This window comes from Musca autumnalis, unplaced genomic scaffold, assembly GCF_047663935.1.
Source record: "Musca autumnalis isolate F117 unplaced genomic scaffold, ASM4766393v1 scaffold_2, whole genome shotgun sequence".
Classification (NCBI taxonomy): domain Eukaryota; kingdom Metazoa; phylum Arthropoda; class Insecta; order Diptera; family Muscidae; genus Musca; species Musca autumnalis.
Window position 1 is genome coordinate 214,034,074 of NW_027411755.1, and position 18,268 is coordinate 214,052,341.

Here is an 18,268-nt window from a genome sequence, read left to right on the forward strand (position 1 = left end):
TTAATCAGTCAGTCGACACTTTCAATTGAATTGACGATGATACATTTTAATTTTAGTAAGCGGGCGGCGATGGATGTTAAAATGTTTGCGTGAATGGAAATGGATGGACAGCAGAAACGACAAATCCCAACCAAAATAATACGGCGACAGGCATCAGACAAATCCGGTTTCAGGGAGAAATAAACAACAACAAACACGACTAAGTGTCTTCACCTTTTTGTGCGGTACATAAATGTCCGCTGGCATGAAGCCATTAACTAAACATCAAATTTGCGGTTAAAAATAATAAAGAGAAAAATACACGGAAATAACAGCAACAAAAAATATGGTTACAAAAATCCGATTTATGAGCTGAAAACGTTAAAGGAATTCATGAAACAAAAAATTACAAGAAAGCCACAAACAGATAAACGCCATGAAATTCACATTAAAAATATTCGAATGCACAACAACAACAACAAAATTGCAAATTGTAAGCAAACAAATGCATCTTAAACAAGTAAGAACGGCGTCAAGTTTGGGCCGAACTTTTTATGCCCTCCACCACGAATTGAAGTTTTTTTTTATATATTTCAAAAACAGTTTGGATTGAGCACACATAATCTTCTGAAAGAATTTATTATAATAAAAAATACAAAAAAATATATTTTGTGACCGCAGATAACGAAAATGTGAATAAAAAGGTAGAATATGGTCCTAAATAGAGGTGGGCGCGTGTCGTGCCGTGAGTAGTGCGTGCTCGTGCCTTCCCGAAAATCGCCGTGTTTGTGCGTGTCGTGCCGAAATAAATTTTTGGCCGTGCGTGATCGTGGTTTTTTGTTCGGCACGATTTTGCACGACACGACTAAACACGACATGCACTATGTGTCACGATCGTGCTAAATTTTTGGGCTCCCTTTAGAAGTCGTGCAAGAGACCATACTAAGCAAGAAAATCGAACAAAAAAAAAAAAAAAAAAACGACCAAAAAATTCACCAACTGTGGTTTTCCAAAAATTATTTGCTTCGTTTTTGTAGTCTGGTACTTTTTGCCGTTATGTTATGGAGAGGCCAGAACAAAAATTTGATGTTTGTTTGCCATTTGTTTTGTCCATGAGAGGGAATCAAATACAGAAACAACTCAGAGGGTTAACGCAATATACTTCCAGCAAAATTTATTTTAAGTTGTTCTATGTGAAGTAGTGATTGAATAGCTTTTTTAGAAGCAGTCCACGCAGTGTCATGAAAAATGCATTCCGTTCTTTACATTTCGACAATGTCCGATTTTAATCCATTTCATAAAAATTTCACATTTAGCAATGTTTACATTTATAATAACTTTTTGCAAGAACACAAGAAACAATTTATTTTATGGTATTTTAATTACTCAGCAAAATGTTTGTATCCAAAAAGATAATCATGGGTGCAAGAAATATCAGACTGCATCTTTGTTTGTAGCCAAAAAAGTAGTTGAATAATGAGTGCAAGTGGCTATGTCCTTTTACGTGAAAGAAGTCATGATTTTTACAAGGACATGGTGCAGCTAGAATGCAATCAATTTTAGATGACTCTATGCAAGAAGCATTTTAAGATGTTTTTGGGTATTTTTGAGTAATAAAAGCTAACTTTCTAGAATAAAAGTATTTGATTTATTTGAGATATTCCATTGTTACAGTGTTTTATTTAACTTGCCTTGGTGTGTGTTTAGTTCAAATCTGGTAACTCATTTTTAACACGGTTGCAGTTGACCAATCGAACTAAAACTTTGCACACTTCTCAGATTTGGAAGACAATACACGAATATGAAATCAAAACCAATATTGGTCCATTTTTACACAGTTTCTAATTTGCTTTTCAAATCTGGCAACTAATTTTTCACACAGTCGCAGTTGACCAATCGAACTTAAAATTTGCACACATTTCAAAATTGGATGACAATACATGAATATGAAAGCAAAACCAATATTGGGCCATTCTTACAGTGTTTTTACGGTGTCTAACTTAACCCCCTTTTCAAATCTGGTAACTGATTTTTAAAGCGGTTGCAGTTGACCAATCGAAGTAAAACTTTGCACACTTTTCAGATTTAGATGACAATACGTGAATATGAAACCAAAATCAATATGGGTCCATTTTTTCCTATAGCTCCCATATAACGGTACCACCCGATTTCCGGTATTTTGCTTTTCAAATCTGGTAACTCATTTCCCACACAGTTGCAGTTGACCAATCGAACTAAAACTTTGCAAAATTTTTAGATTTGGATGACAATACGTGAATATGAAATCAAAACCAACATTGGTCCATTTTTACAGTGTTGTACAATGTTAAATTTTACATGCTTTTCAAATCGGGTAACTCATTTTTAAGACAGTTGTAATTGACCAAGCGAACTACATCTTTGCACACTTTTCAGACATGAATGACAATACATGAATATGAAATCAAAACCAATATTGGTCCATTTTTACACTGTTTTACATTTTTTTATCTAATTTGCTTGTCAAATCTGGTAACTCATTTTTCACACAGTTGTAGTTGACCAATCGAACTAAAACTTTTTACACTTTTCAGATTTAGATGGCAATACATGAATATGAAACCAAATTCAATATGGGTCCATTTTTTCCTGTAGCTCCCATCCAGCGGTACCACTCGATTTAAGGTATTTTATCGTCATTTTAAGCCCGTATTGGCTGCTTTTTGACAACTAGGTACAGAAACGTACCCATTAAAAATTATGGACATAGATCCAGGTTTTGGTATAGCCCCCATATAGCGGTACCGCCCGATTTCAAGTGTTTTATGGATTTTATCTTAATTTTTATACCGAATTGCGTGTAACTTGCCATTTGGAGATCCCAGTGGTACAGAAATTTCTCCACCAAAAATTGTGACATAGGTTCAGGTGTTGGTATAGCCCCCATATTACGGCTCTACCCGATTTCAAGTGTTTTTGTCTTTTTTTTTTTTTTTTTTGGCCGAAATTGCTGTAACTTCGATTTCGAGTTCCCAACTTCCTCCATCAAAAATTGTGGACATAGGTCCAGGTTTTGATATAGCCCCTATAAATGGTACCATCCAATTTCAGGCATTTTAAAGTTTGTATCTACATTTTCGGCCTAAATTGGTTATGGGGTTCCGTTGAAAATTGAAAGAGCATGTTGAGAGGGGAAAGTTCGGAGGAGGTAGTTCGGCGGTGGTTTTTCCGTGGTTCGGTGTAAGTTGTTAGGAGTTAAAGTGAATTTTGTCGGAAGTTCCGAGGAGTTTGTTTGAAAGTTCGGATGAGGTTGTCCGGAGGAGATTTTTCGGAAGTTTGGATGAGGTTGTTCGGAAGATCGGTGTAGGTTGTTCGAAGGGGTGGTGTTATGAAGGTGGATGTTAGGAACTTCCACCCCCCTCCGGACTTCTAAACAACCTTCTCCGAACTTCCCCTTCTCAACTAGCCTTTTCCACATTCAGTCTAACTTGTTCACTACTACACACGTCCACACACACAAGCACACAAACGGTCAAAAAATAAGTACTTATTTCAAAATCTGACCCATGTACACAATTTTAGTGGGGACGTTTCTGTACAACTGAGAACTCGAAGACAAAATCCTTAAAATAACTTAAATCGGGTGGTACCGCTATATGGGCACCATCATTAAATATCATTGATAACCTCAAGTATATACAAATAAAATTGAAAATCTTAAAAAAATGTATTTACAAAAAAATTAAAAATAATTATAAAATTAATAAGTTTCAGTGTTCTATTTTTAAATGCACTAAAAACTAGAAAATAAGTATATAATTAAAAAAAAAATTAAGTAACAGTGTTTTATATATAAATGCACTTAAAAGTAGAAAATAATTTTGATGATGGAATCTCTCAAATAAAACGCTTGCCGTTCAATATTATCACAAGTTTTAATTTAAATGCAAGCGTTTTATTTGAGAGATTCCATCATCAAAATTATTTTCTACTTTTAAGTGCATTTATAAATAAAACACTGTTACTTAATTTTTTTTAATTACATACTTATTTTATGTTCATTATATTATATTTCGATCAAACTATTATCAAACTACTGTTTTTTAAACAAAAATGTTTTACAAAAACAGGAGTTTGGTAGTAATATGAACGTATTTTAATTCGAATCGTCCTAGAGAAACAAATCATAAATATTAATTAAAAGTTACCACATCTTTTTTAAATAATTTTTCCAAATGGCCCTGAAGTTTCAAATCAGTGAAAATCCTCGCTTAATAGATGTTAACTTCTCCCATATCCTCGCTTGCGAATCAATTTTTAAATAAATGGAAAAATCAATTCAAAATAAACTCCATGCAATGTATATTTATTCACTACAAAGAACTAATGCAAAATATGTGCACTGCACCAGGCCCTTGTAAAAATCAGGACTTCTTTCACGTAAAAAGATGTAGTCCGAAATCACTTGCACTCATGATCCAACTACTTCTTTGGCTACAAACATTTTGCTGGGACTGTCTTTGAAAATCACTTGTTTATCATGCTAAATTTGATATTGAAGACAAGTTCGGAAATTCTGTATTTGTAACCGACAATGGCTCCAACGTTGTTTCGGATTTTAAAAGATTTAAACGTATACCTTGAGCTTGCCACTTGAACTTAGTTATGGATGATGTTGTTAAAGAATTTGGAAAACTGATTGACTGCTCCAAAAAGCGTGTAAGATATTTTAAACACTCGTAGCTAAACAACAAATTGCCGAAAACGTTAAAACAAGATATAAGAACACAATGGAATTCATATATATTATGCTTGAGAGCATATACCAAGTCCAGAATGAGATTAAGAGTATTTTGCTAGAAAAGAATGACTTGGATCGTATATAAAGCTAGAACCTCTATTGGGTTTTCTCAAAATATGCAAAGAGTGTTCCGAAAAATTAAGCTCGGAAAAATACCCTACTATGCATATTTTTACCCTTTGGTCTGAAAAGCTATTGAAAGTTTGCTCAATTGATATCATTGACTCTCAATTCAACTAAAACTAAACAATCATTGCCTAAACGCTTCGTGCCAACAATGGCGCATCTTATAGGGACGTTTTTATTTCCGCCGTTTAAGGAGATGAATTTCTTATTACAAGATAAAAGAAATGACGTAATAGCTAATGTAAAAGCAATGTTACTTGATATACAAGGTGGGAACATAGAGTGTTCTAATGATGAGGAGAAAATAACAATGCCACATTTACACGAATTTTCAGAGTTTTTGGATCAAAACTTGGCAAAAAGAAGAAAAATGTATACTGAAATTGATACATATTTAGCGAGTGCCGTATCTAGCCAGACTGATGTTGTAAACTTTTGGAAACAGTCGAACCTAAAATATTTGAAACAATTACCCAGGAAAATTTTGGCTATACCCGTCAGCTCAGCAACGAGCGAGAGATTTTTTTCCACATCTGGAAATATTCTCAACGAAAGACGAACTAGACTTTTGAGCTCTAACTTGGACAAAATAATGTTTTTAAATAAGAATATGTAAATGTTTGTTTATAAGTAATTTTGCAATATGTATATTTTAGAACATATGAATTTTTTTAACAAATAAATGTACAGCTATATCGATATATTTTTTCTTTAATTTCGTGCGTGAGTGTGCGTGTTCGTGCCTTCTCGAAAAAACGCCGTGTTTGTGCGTGAAAGTGCATAAAAATGTTGGTCCGTGTTCGTGCATGTTCGTGCCTAATTTTTTATGCACGCGCCCATCTCTAGTCCTAAATCATATATAACAAGTGAGCCAAGGCTATAGTCGGGTCGGGGCCGACTATGTGATACCCTACACCACTACCCCTGTTCATAAGCATTTGACTGTTAAAATTCAAAATATAAAATTGGGATAATGAAGACATTCAGAGCCTTTGCTTTGCTTTGCATAGCCAGGCTTTGCTTGTGGAAAGTCCCCAACCAAAGCTGTGATATTCGTGATTATAATTAAAATCGCAAAAATGAAAATTTGGGTTTTTTTGCGACTATTGTGATATCTTCGTTGTTTGATCACCTACGAGAACCTACTTTACATCATTAGAAAGGCGATATTTTCTGCTTTTACTGTCAGGTTTTGCTTTTGGTATGCCCCGTATAGGAGCTGAGATATTCGCTTTGGGAAAAACGTTGTCTTTTTATCCACATAAGTTGTTTGCCCATTCCGACCCCGACCATCACGAACATCCAAAATTTCGTGACGATCCGATCAAAATTATGACCTGTAGCGTGATTACAAGGTTTAGATGGACAGACGAACGGACGAACGGACTGACGGACGGACACACATAGCCAGATCGACTCAGCTCGTCGAGACATTCATTTTGGTATATATAAGTATGGGTCTACGACCATTATTTCGATGCGTTACAAACTTTTTGGCAAAAACCAACTTATAATACCCTCCCCACATAGTGGTGTAGGGTATAAAAAGCAAAAGCTTCGGGAGATGTTAAATATTATAGCTACAAATTTCATTTGTTCAGAGACTCATAATGAAATTTGATTTGGAATATTTCTTCTTTTGACACAATCCCCAAAAAGTGAAGTATTTTAGGAGATTTTGACTCGGTATGGAATAAATTTTAATTTAGAGCCTAAAAGTTTAACAAATAATTTCTACCTATAATATCTAATTTTGTAACGTCATTTTCTTAACAAAGTGTTTTACTTAGATATATAGTTTGTTCTGGGACTTATAGTGAAATTTTGTGTAGAATATTTCTTATTTTAAAAACTTTCGTCTAAAACTAAATTTCATGTTACTTTCATGCATCAACCCTAAAAAAGAACAAAACTAATTTATTCAAAAAATATTTGGGTGTTTTGTTGGCAAACTTGATGTATATACATACTTACAAATAATCTCTCGTCAGTTTTACATCTAATTTAAATTAATTGTAAGTTATAAAAAAACCACACAACAAATAAAATAAATAAATGCATTATTTTGGTAAAATAACAAATGTTTCACACTGCTTTAAAGAAAAAAATGTATTGACAAATTCAAAAAAAAAAATTAAGAAAAAAAGTAATGATTCGAATCCCACAATCAAATATGACTTAAAATGTTTGTAACAAGTGAAAAAGTGTCAGTCGGCTTTGCCGACAGATATATACCCTCAGCCAATGTGAAGCGAAACTTTCACCTCCGGACAGATCGAATGTATTTAAGGTCTCTTCAGAACAGGACATCAGGACATTTGAACTTGCCGACAAAAATATGGATTAGGAATTAACCTCACTAATACACAAATGTTGAACTCTTGTAGGGCAGGTACCCTTAGGGAGGACCGATGTGGGCCATTTTAGAAGTTGAACTAAATTTTGATAAAATATTAGGAGATCCAAAGTTTGGACCAAATTGGTTGCCCCATTCAAGTGATATCGTCCTAGCATTTTAGTGACATTTTTTAAACATTGGGAAGAAGTACCGAAATTTGTGGACCAGTATTGCCCATGAAATTAAGTTTGGATATAATATGACGAAGACCAAATGGTGGACCAAATCGGTTGAACAGTTCGAGAGTTATCGTGCTCTCCGACCGCCACATATGTGACATAGGGGTTTTTTACACCTTTCGGACTGTTTTCCCAAGAAATATGGACTTGCCGCTGAAAAAACTTTTACCGGCGTAATGGAGTTAGCGAATGCAAATCGCTTCAACAAAAATCAAAATGATTCGAGAGCAAGTCTTAAAGTGAACTTATCCGAAATTTTGTGTGAGAGGTATCAGAAGGAGTAGACAAATATAGTCTATATTCGAACCTGATCTATATCTGGTGGATATATTAGGATGTGCAAAGTATAGATTACATCGGTCACTCCCTTCAAGAGTTATCGTGCGCAAAATTTTTCCGAATATTTTTGAAGTTTTGTGGGGGAGGTACCTGAAGGAGTGGACCGATATAGCCCATCTTTAAACTATGTTTTGATAAAATATTACGAAGTCCAAATTTTTGACCGCTTCGGCAGATCCGTTCGAGAGTTATCTTGCGCTCCAACCACTACACAAGGTGTCATAGGGGCTTTTTGCAACTTTCCGGCCATTTTCTCAGGAAGTATGGACTTACCCCTGATGAAACTTGTACCGTCGTATGGGGGGAAGTGAATACAAGTTGCTGCAATGAAAATCAAAGCGATTCGAGAGCAGGTCCTAAACTGAATTTATCCGAAATTTTGTGTGGGAGGTACCCGATGGAGTGTGCCGACTGAGTCCATATTCGAACCTCATCTAAGTCTGGTAGAAAATTCACGATGTGCAAAGTATGGACCAAATCGGTTACGCCCTTCAAGAGTTATCATGCCCACAAATTTTCCGAACATTTTGGAGCTTTTGTGGGGGAGGTACCGGAAGGAGTGGACCGATATAGCTCATCTTCGAACTTAAACTAAGTTTGGACAAAATATTACGAAAGCCAAAATTTGAACCGAATCGGTTCATCCGTTCGATAGTTATCGTGCGCACCAGCCAGCCAGACAGACAGACGGACAGACAGACAGACGGACGGACATTGCTAAATCAACTCCAAATTGTCTGAAACACATTTCGTCCAAACATACTTGGGGTCTAAAACCATTATTTCGATGAGGCACATTTTGCCCGTATGAAAGTGTATATGAAGAAAGGACAAAATTTTTTAGTTTTCCATAAAAAAAAAATTAAAAATTTTTTTTTAAGCTACATGAAAGATTTTTGGTACATAGATTGGGAAAAAAATGCCATTCTTAAATCTGTCCGTGATACTAATTTTGGTTGTTGCGCGCAAAAGTTATGGCGGTTTCAATTCTGATAAAAAGAAAAAAATCTTTAAAAGAATCTAATCATTATATTGAGAAACTCTCTTAATTAGGAGCTCCCTACATACTATATGTTTACTGAGGTCCCATAACTTTAGTGAAAAAGATGTGCATTTTCGCGGAAATTAGGAAAGAATTCCAAACAATTGGTAGTTTGCAACTTGTTTTAATAAAATTCAACCTGCTTATGCCTCTGAAAAATATATAAAAATATGTACGTAATCTATACATCGCGAAGATTCAAATGAAACCAAAACTATACAAATCCGTTTAGTGGTTTTCATATTATAGCGAAAACAAAAAAATATATTGAGGAAATTTATAAAATTTTTGTAAGAGAAAATATTTATTAAAATTTATTTTGTGAGTTAGTTGAACAAAATGTAAGAAAAATAGGTCGGAGTTTTTCTTCTATTTTAGTTAAATTCCACGCAATAAATCACATTTTTTATTCTAATCACTTCTCGAAAACACGCTAACATCTAGCGGAAGATATGGATATCTTTCAAATAAATGTTGGGTTCCTTTAAATGGGGTATAATCTTGAAATAAAATTGTATCGGGTAATGTTCATTTTGAAATGCGTGTAAATCGCGAAATCCTCAAAATCACTTGATGCGCATGCTGTTTACCAATACAGCGAATTCTTCTCTTTTAATTTGTACACATTTGCCAGGATTTACTTTGGCCGCTAAGATGTAGCATCGTCTGCAGTTTAGTGTGCAACAAACTGTATAACGCTTATATTTTGCACAAAGTGCATACACTTTTTATGCGCATCCGATTTCACTATCAACCGTGAAAAAATACAGCGATCTAAACATATTTCAATAAAATCCATCAAGAACCGTGGATGTAGCATCACACCGTATTTTTTGGATAAATCGGATACAGCTCCCACGCCACTAAATTTTTCAAACCGCTGTTTTCGCACAAACGCGAGTGATGATTCACTTTCTTCATTGAAATGGAAACGATCCACATAAAACGCGAATTAGTCAGCGATATTTTGAAAAACATTTTTCGCAAATTTTTCAATTTTTGCAGTAGCCATTTCCGCCGTTCTAGTAGATGGATTTTTATGATCTGTGATTCATATGATCCGGATCGTCGAAAAACTAAAATATCGCGGGGTACCAGCACACTCAAAACGATATTGTAAATACTGTACCCAAAAAATAGGTTTTTTAGAAAATAATATCACACTAAATTTTGGCCTTTGGCAGTAGATTACTCTGCTGCTGTGTGGGCTACATACTCAATATACATATCAGATTATGCGAAATCGCGAGTTCTTTAATCCTATAAACGGTTTTTCGAAATATCCGAATGCGCGTCCCAGTTACATAAAAAATACAAAAAACACCTGAAATCCGGCTTCAAAATGTCAGCATCCATAAAAGGTGGATGCAGTGGAAATTTTGGAAAGTGATACATTAGAAGTGTAATCTTCATTTTGTATTCTCCTACTTTTACTTTGGACAGATGTCCGTCATTTGAATGGTTTAATCAGAAATAGAATAGCAATGTAAAAAACCTGTTTAGCTTCAACGTGTTTTTAGCTATGGTTTTTCCTTTACGCGGTCGTAACTACCACGTAAATTAAATTTTTTTGCTAAATTTTTGAGCTTTGTACAAAAACATCTAAAATAATCCAGCAATAGTCATAGTTACTGGTAAACTACAATAGTTCGCGTATTATAATAGTGCAAACCTTGGCTTCATGGAAACTAAAAAATTTTGACTTTTCCTCATATACCCTTTCTAGCCTAAAGGCTGAGGGTATAATTAATCGTAGTTTAATACAAAAAAAAATTCAAGAAAATTGAAGATTGTTAAAAATTGATTCTAAATATTAAATCGCGAAAATTGCATCCAGGCCAACTGTGCTTTTTTTTCGAATCACACGAAAAAGATTTTTTCAAATTGGACCAATATTAAAGAAGTTATGAGCATTTCTTTGTGTATATTTTTCTCAGAATTCGAATTTTTCAAGGCGCGTTATATCTGGAACTTTTAGTAAAAAAATCTGAAATGCTTTGCTGATGAGCAGCATCAACACACACAAAAACAAGTAAGCAAAGTCTATAGTCGGACGGGGCCGACCATGTGATACCCTACACCACAACCTCTAATCTAATATACATCCATTGTGGAACAATTATATAAATATTTCATTGTGGTTATATATTGTGATATCAGACATATATTTTATACCGGTAGAAATACATAACTAATATTGAACAGAAATTCAAATAATTTGCATGCAAACAGATTTATAAATCCTAAAATTTTTCATATTCTATTACACACCAAAGAAGATAGTATAAGTAAGTTGCGCTAACGGTGATATACCCTCAGCATCTGACCAGAAAAAGAAACAAGCACGATAATTCTGATTTTCTGATTTTTGAAAAAGTTTGAGAATTATTTTTTAGAAATTTTGTACCATTATCCCAGGAAGTATGGACTTACACCGGAAAATTGTACCGTTGCAATAGGGACCGTGAAAAGAACCTTCTTCAAAAACACATTTCCCAAATTTTGTGAGGGAGGTACTCGAAGGGCATGACTGGATGAAATAATAGGATGTGCAAAGTTTGGACCAATCAGAAAATCCCCTTAAGAGTTATCTTGCGGATTTGCCATTTTAGTTTCTTGTTTGTTATTCATTGCTTCTTGGAGCTTTTCGGCCATAATCTCAGGAAGTATGGAATTTGCCATTGCAATTGTACCATCGTAAAGGGGAACGCAAAGACAAGCTGCTGAAAATATTCAAAACGATTCGAGGGGACTCTTAAATTTCACTTTTCCGAATTTTGTGAGGGAGGTACTTGAAGGTGTGGACCGATCTATATCTGGAAGGAATATTAATATATGGAAAGTTTGGACCAAATCGATTGCTCACTTCGACAGTTATCGTTCACACAATTTTTGAGACAAATTTTAAATTTTTGTGGGAGAGCTGCCCGAAGGAGTGAACCGATATACCCCATATTCGAAATTATACTAAGTTTGGGCAAAATATTACGAAGTGTATAGTGCGCACCAGCCAGCTGGACAGTACGAGAGACATATGAACGGATAGGGCTAAATCGACTCCAAATTGTCTGAAACGAATTTCGTCCAAATATACTTGGGATTTAAAACCATTAATTCTATGAGGCACAACGTTGGTCGTATTTTGTATATATTCCCTTTACCCTAAAGGCCGAGAGTATAAAATAGTTGGCGAAGCGACCAAATGCTGCAATATTGGTATGAAAAATCCAATTGGATAACTAAACTGAAAAATTTTCTGTCATGATAGATACAATTTGTAGCATGGGAGGAAATTGTGGTTCTCTACACAAAACCCATTATATATTAGGCAGTAGGCCCGTTATCTAGAAGACACATTATTGCAATTTGCGTCAGGGGAAATGTCAGTAGTTATTTTTCAATATGTAAGCTACTTTGCCGGTATATGCAAAGATGTCAATATTATAAGATAGGAAAAGTCAATTGTGAAAAATTAACTGTAGAGGGAGTTAACCTCTGTTGCTACGATATCATAGCAACATTCTGTTAAACGAAAACTGTTACTCATTGGAATATTGACAAGAAAAACATTAAAACTCAAATTTTACGGCGTTGACTTTTGTTTTTTTATTAAATAAAAAATAAGAAATAGTGAAGAAATAAATTTCAGCCACAAAACACGACGTTAATGTTTTCTGCCGCGAGAAATGGGAATCAAAAACGATTGGCATTGCTGTTATCAATTCCAGTGAGTTGTGTAGCCATCTGTAACCAAAATGTTGAACTATTAGCATATGTTTTTGGAAAATGCATTTGTTCGGGTCTTTATTAGGAATTAACAAATAGACCAAAAATAAAATTTGTATATTTTTCATACAAAAGCAATGGTCTATGCCACCCGCTAAATAATATCAGATCATCACGCAAAATTATAGGCATTTTCTTCAACCTAAACTCTTACCTCCAGCAAAATTTCGCGACTATTGACCTGTAATTGCGACCTCTAGCGTGTTTATGATAACACTACAAACAAAAAACTGGATATATTAGATTGTAACTCTGTTATCTAATCACGTACATCAACACAATTTACATCAATAGAAAGGTCAAGCGTTTCTCTTCCAAGTATAGCTTACTTGCCCGGAATGTCTCTTCCAGGAAATAAGATATAAGCTGTATATTAAAACTTTTCACAATTTTCACACAAAAGTTGTGGTCCATTTAACCCTCTAAATATTATCTGATCGCCATCTCAAATTGCAAGCTTCTTCTTTGTCATATACTCTTACCTTATTACCGAGACGATCGGACTATTATTGCGATCAACAGAGCAGTTACAAAATCGGATAAAAATTATGTTTTAGGTCCATTTCACCCGCTAAATATTTCACGATCATCACCAATTAAAATAGCGATCTATTCTGATGTGAAACCGACCACCATACCAAATTTCGTGACGATCGGTCCATAATTGCGGCCTGGAGTTTGATTACAATTTATAATGGACAGACGGACACACGGACGGACGGACGGACACACATCTCAAAATCGCTTTGTCTCGCCGAGATATGAAGATTGGTATACCACATTGGGGGTCTCCGACGAATATTTCGCGGTGTTACATGAATTTTTACCAAAACAAACTTATAATACCCTTTCCACATAGTGGTGTAGGGTATAATAATGGAAATCAAAAACCACTTTTTAAAAAGTGTCCATATACTTTATAAGGTCTCCAACGAATATTTCGATGTGTTACAAACGGAATGACAAATTTAATTATACCCTCCATATTATAGTATAAAAATGCGAAAATAAATGTTATAAATGTATAGAGGTATGTACAAGTATGTATATCTGACCAAGAATGCCAAATATTGATTTGGAAGTTTGCCGAGTTGAGGTGATGAATGGCATGAGCGTAAATGAAAGATCATTTACAAAAGATGCCCAAATAAAGATTAATCTACCAGAAACATGAAAAATGATGAATTCGATTTAGGGCGAATGATTGGTGACTGGCTTCCACGTCATTGGCAAAGGAGCAATGAATTAGGTTAACGTGGGTTTGTCGTTGGCTGGACAAAGTTCTGTCGCGTGCAAGGGAGGTCCTGGCTAGTTTTCCCCCGTTCTTTAGAGTTAAATTTGCTGTTCATTTCTGTATTTGTTTTATTGATAATCTTTTTTGGGACAAGTATCATCTAATTCGAGTATATTGGTCAAGTTCGAAGATGGACTATATCGGTCCATGTTTTGGTATAGCCCCATGTAACGATACATTACGATTTTCGGTATTGTGAGAATTTTGGCTACAATTTTGAAGCGAACTAGCAGTAATTTGACATTTGATGTTCATAGGGGCACAGCACCTCTTCACCAAAAATTGTCAACATAGGTCTATGTTGTGGTATAGTCCCTATATAACCGTACCTCCCAATTTTCGGTATTTTCAGGGTTCACTGAGCTAGCTGCAATTTTACGTTAGAGGTTCTTTGGGGTCAAAACACCTCTTCACCAGAAATGATGAACATAGGTACATATTTATGTATGTATAGACCCCACTAACCGTACTCTCAAACAGCGATAAAAACTGTGTATTTGAGAGTCATCTACATTTCAACGGCTCAACATTAGAAAAGGTGTATATCTCTGCTGTAAACCGAACCATAGACACGAACTAGAGTGGCATTGCCATATTTCAACTGACGTTATTCCATGAAAGGCGGTTCACATTAGAAAATATATAAACTACTGAAAAATCTAGACTAACTAAATATAGACTACGGAATGCTTCTTGTTCGAAAAAATTGTCAGATTAGGATGGCGTTGGTGTGCAAATTGAATTTCCCTTTAAGAATGAGTCAAAACCTTAATGTTCGAAAAAACATAAATGATTATTTATCATAGACTAATAAATTTATAGACATTTATTTGCTCTCAGCATTTATCTTCGAAATTTTCGAAAATTGTTAGATGGCGTTAGTAGTTTTATTTAAAGTTACTATAGATTTTAAACTATTTATTCTGACAAAAGGCAAAATATGGATAATCTTTGGCCAGATCAACATCCTCATATAAACAAATCCAAAAAAATATTGTAATTTGCCCCAAAACATTGTGCAATTGTGTGAAAAGATTAGGTACTTTGCATACCGGCGACACCTACAAAAAAGAAGCACACTACAATTCTCTTTGTCTATGAATTTATTAGTCTATGTATTTATCACTGTATGTGCTTCACATATATGATGTTGAGTTAAAAAAACAGGCAAACACAAAAACAAACACTACCCCTCAACTTCGAAATGAGTAGCTATGGTGCGGAAAAATAAAAGAACTCTACACTTTGAGTATGACCATCCGCAAAATATTCTGGTGTGGCATCTGGCGGAATTAAATAACACTATATTCAGTTGTCTATATTAACAGCCAGTTTCTGTATGTCGAAAGAAGAATGTGTGCGAATGAAAAACGTCCAAACTCTCGTGTGTTTTTCAAATTAGTTTTTTGTTTTGAAGCAAAAGCAAAGGTAAAATTATTTCGAAAACTAAAGTTCGGGCGTATTTCATTCGCACACATTCTTCTTTCGACATACAGAAACTGGCTGTTAGTTTGTCTATGGCTGTGTAGTCTATGACACAAGTTGATTTTTCATTTCAAATATAGATGGCGTCAATGCATAGTTTATCAATATTTGTATTGACTGCACTATGGGTACAAGTATTCTTGTTAATAAAAAGGCAACATTACAATGTGCCCTACAAATATATGTATCTACTTCTTATCTGCTCAATTTTAATTTTAAAAAAGTTACCCCCACCTGACACTTGAAATATCGACATTTTTATTGACCTGTTAGAACATGTTAACATTTTTTATTTGACGTATACATTGGAACTGACATTTGAAATCCATTCGATTTATAAACTCGGTTATACATATGTAAATGTACTCTAAGTAGCATAGATTAATATCAAGATGATTGGAACAAAATTAACTGAGATATGTGCGTTAATCTCTGTTCTTTAAAAACAATATTTTGATGTACCTAATAAACCCACAAAATATATAATGAACGGTCCTTTTGTTTTAGAGCTACAGTGGGCACTATTTATGACATTTTTACAACCTAGTTTCCCTCTATCATATGTTGACGAGGTTTTTACCTAAGACTACATAAAATCTTTATTAAAAAGTGATGTAACCACATCTAAATCTTCCCGCAAAAATTATTTTAAAATTTTTATTTATCAGCACTTTGGACAATTTTTTGCATGCTCTACTTGTGGTTTTTACAGTGGGTCTTCAAAAATTGAGCTCTTTTGTGTAGTCATTCAGAGTTACAGGTAGTTTTTTCAAAAATTTCAGTACGGAACAATTGACTATTGAACCAAAGATCCGCCCACGAGTAAGAAATGAATGAACCGATTTTACAGCTTTGAGCTTAAAACGTCTTGCAGTGGCTGTTGGGTTATTCTCCCTTTTGTTCGTTGATGCTGCAGTGTTATCCTCCCAAGGACTTCCTGTACTGCCGTCGGATGAGTTCGTGCTTTTGCGTAACAATCAAGCATCGTTGAGCTGGTAAATGTGGAGACAGTTGTTTCCATTGTCGTCTTGCCCATGGTACAATAATTTGGAAGGTAGGTCAGGTTCGAACAAATTTTGAAAAACAAGGCCTGGGTGTATTTGCTTATTCTGTCAGAATTACCATAACTGAATATGCAACAGGTTGTACTTTTTATTAGTTATTTTGGATCATTAACTAAAAACGCGAAAAATTAATGGAAGGCAAAGTTTTCTTTACAGAGTCAGCTTCTGTATATGTTCAAAAGTTTGTTTCATCACAATGTTGTAATAAATACAAATAACAAATGTTGTAATAACAATTTTCATTTCGACTGAATTTTAATTTTAATATGTATAAAATATTTTGTCATATTTTTCCAAACCATACACATACATACACAATTTGTGTATACTGATTTGAAAGAATAAGCAAAACAATAGAAAAAAATTGTAATCAGCTGTTTGCTATGCCCTACCTTGTAATGATTCTACCATGGTCTTGCCATCCTCAAATGAAATGTAAATGATATGAAATTATTTCATTGAAATCACTCTAGTATGGGCCAGGGGCCCAATTCTTGTTCTATGAAAATTAGAAATGAAAACTTTAATAAAGGGAATAAATGTCAAATGAACAAATTTATAAACTTTTTTTCATTTCAAATTTTCATAGAACAAGAATACAGGCTCAGGACATAAGACATTTATAGGCCGTTTACATATAACCGGGTTAACCTAGTGGGTCTGGGTTTCAAATGTCATTTCCATTGTGTATACTTCAAATAAATCCTCATAAAGAAGGTTAACCCTGCAAAAAACTATAATCTAAACGCCGTATTACATAGTAGCGATCCGCACTAGAGTGATTTCATTGAAAAAATTCCATAAAATTTGGCGTTCATAGATCGTGTTCCCCACTACCACAAATTTCATTATAATATAGGCCGTTTACATATAAGTGGGTTAACCCAGTGGGTCTAGGTTTCAAATGTCATTTCCATTGTGTATATTTCAAATAAATCCTCATAAAGAAGGTTAACCCTGCAAAAAACTATAATATAAACGCCGTATTACTCTACTATTGAACTCGATCTAACTACGCATAATTTCATGACATTTTTTCAATGAAATCATGCTAGTGTGGACCGGGACATACTAAAGTAATTTTATGAAACTGCTGTAGTAGTGAAGTCTATCTAGGAAAGACTAATTTCATGAAATTACTCTAGTGTGGACCGGGACTAAGAATGCCTTGACAACCAGGTTCTGTTGAGCTCATTTCTTTATATTATAGGTGTCTACGGGAAAATTAATTTTCCAAAATTTTCTTTTAAATTATAATTTTTTCTGTAAATAGCCGACTTCCTCATATAGACAGGTGCAAATATCGGGAACTGGAACTAAACTAAATATAGCACCATTTTGGAAAGGTTAATGTGTGAGCTATAATCTGGCATATGACATTTTTTCAATGAAATCTCGCTAGTGTGGACCGGGACATACTAAAGTAATTTTATGAAACTGCTGTAGTAGGGAAGTCTATCTAGGAAAGACTAATTTCATGAAATTACTCTAGTGTAGACCGGGACTAAGAATGCCTAATTTTATGAAATTATTTCATTAAAATCACTCTATTGTGGACCGGAGCAAAGCTATTGACGTTTCGGAAGTAGAGCTGGCAAACCATCGATTTTCCCAACATTAGTTGGTCCCAATTTACATTGGGCGAGTTTACTTGCTGCAATTGTCATTTTGTAGGAGAGAGAGGTGAGGCATATGGTAACCCTTTGCCTCTCAGCACCCTCTCTCACCTACAAACTGACAATTGTCGCAAGTAAACTCGCCTAATGTAAATTGGGATTTGTTTTCTATATTTTATT

The 18,268-nt window shown here is 34.5% G+C and overlaps 1 protein-coding gene across 1 annotated transcript in view; it reads left to right on the forward strand.

The window, feature by feature from the left end:
- Positions 1-337: 337 nt before the first annotated feature.
- Fam92 (CBY1 interacting BAR domain containing protein Fam92) overlaps positions 338-18,268 on the forward strand; it is a 31,183-nt gene continuing 13,252 nt past the window's right edge. The window contains exon 1 of the mRNA XM_073966312.1: positions 338-472. The gene's annotated coding sequence lies outside the window, so the exon portion shown is untranslated. The remainder of the gene's footprint in view (positions 473-18,268) is intronic.